The 2,084-nt window shown below is 39.0% G+C and overlaps 1 protein-coding gene across 1 annotated transcript in view; it reads left to right on the top strand.

Annotated features, from left to right (window-relative positions):
* The window catches only part of RGS22 (regulator of G-protein signaling 22), an 88,872-nt gene that overhangs the window by 29,918 nt on the left and 56,870 nt on the right, over positions 1 to 2,084 (top strand). The gene's annotated exons all lie outside the window — the stretch shown is intronic.

Here is a 2,084-nt window from a genome sequence, read left to right on the forward strand (position 1 = left end):
TCAGCATTTTGAAAAACCCTAACTTAACTCTGGTGCCGTGTCACATATAGAAATTTTTTGATATTTGCAACCATAGTGAAACAAAGACTTATATTTTTGATATTTATTTTATATATTTAAATGCCATTGAACAAAGAAAAATCAACCAAAAAAATGAGTTTGCGTGTCATAGGATCGCCATCATGGCTCTAGGTTCAAATGTTGTTCCAAATGGCAAGATTTCATTCCTTTCTATGGTTAATGTTACACTGTATATATGTATCACAGGTTCTTTATCTACTCATCTATGGATGGACACCTGGGTTGCTTCCATTGTATGATACACATTTAATAAGCTTACCTACCTGTGGTCCCACTTGTTTATTGAGTGCTGCTTAATGTCTTGTTGTGTTCAGATTTACCAAGACAGACGTGATCCTTGATACCTAGGAAGTTATATGTAAAACATACCTAAGTAATTAATTTTGTTTGTGGAATTCATAAAAGAACATTAGGAGTTAAGCAGCCAGTGTGTGTGTGTGTGTGTGTGTGTGTGTATGATTTTATTATTTGTTCTGGATAATAAAGCATCACAAATACATTCCTTTTTCTCCAGTGGCATATATTAAATTCTAATTCTAATGGAAATTGACATATAATTTTACACTTTATTTTCAAATTATGAAAATAATAAAATTACTGGAAATTTGGAAATTAGGGAGATCAATCATCCTGATCTCACCTATTTCTAGATAACTATTTATTTTCTCTTAGGCTTGTTATGAGTTTTTAGTTTTAATACATTTATGCTATTGTGTTCTGATCATTTATTTTAATCCCCTTTTTATTGAATTTATATTATACAGGTTTCAGCACTTGTATTGTGCGATTATATGTCATCTGTACTTGTATTGTGCGATCACTACCCCAAGTCAGATCTCCATCCATCACCATTCACGCCCATCTCCCCTCTCCCCCTGGTGATCACCACAGTGTTGTTTGTGTCCATGCGTTTTTTTCTTTTTTCCCCTGAATATGTCCACTCCCCCCTCCCCCATAGCTGTCAGCCTGCTCTCTGAGTCATCTCTATTTCACTTGTTAGTTCATTTTGTTCATTAGATTCCACACAGGAGTGAAATCATATGGTATTTGTCTTTCTCTGACTTGCTTATTTCACTTAGCATAATGATCTCTAGGTCTATCCATGCTGTCCCAAAGGGTAAGAGATCCTTCTTTATTATAGCCGAGTAGTATTCCATTGACTGTATTCCTTATGCTGTGTATTATACCCCGTGACTGATCCCTGTGTGGTCCCCAGACCCAACATTTTAAAAAATGTGTTTTTATTGATTTCGGATTGAGAGAGAGGGAGAGAGGGAGAGGGAGAGAGAGAAACAGAGAGAGAGATATGATGATGAGAGAGGATCATTGACCAGCTGCCTCCTATATGCCCTCATACTGGGGATTGAGCTCACAACCTGGGCATGTGCCCTGACTGAGAATCGAACCATGACCTCCTGGTTCACGAGTTGACATACAACCATTGAGCCACAATGGCCAGGCACGGGTTCAATTCTTGGTCAAAAGTGCATGCCTGGCTTCGCATTTGAGGTGCATGCTGGAGGTAACCAATGGATGTGTTTCTTTTACATTAATGTCCCTCTTCCCTCTCCCTCTCTCCCTCTCCCCCTCCTTTCCCTCTCCCTCTTCTCTCTCTCCCTTTCCTTCTCCCTCTCCCTCTCCCTCTCCCTCCCTTCCACTCTCTCTAAAAATCAATGGAAAATTATCCTCAAATGAGGATTACCAAAAAAAGGGATATAGGTCTTAAGATATATGTCTTTATTATGGACCAATGTTACTCTTCCATCTTTTCCCCATCTTGCCACCCCCATTTTCCAACCTGCCACATACCTACATGCATGCTTTGCATGCACACACACAAGCACTAAAACCTATTCAGATATAGAATGAAAAATGTTTTCACAAAGTTCTTCCTCTAGGAAAGAGACCTTTATTTCACAATCACATAAGGCAACACAAGCCTTTGGGCTTTCCTTTCTCAGAGTCTAAATAGTTATAGGGCGGCGGTGGTGGTGGTGGTGGGG

This window comes from Myotis davidii, unplaced genomic scaffold (assembly GCF_000327345.1).
Source record: "Myotis davidii unplaced genomic scaffold, ASM32734v1 scaffold497, whole genome shotgun sequence".
NCBI classification, from domain to species: Eukaryota; Metazoa; Chordata; class Mammalia; order Chiroptera; family Vespertilionidae; genus Myotis; species Myotis davidii.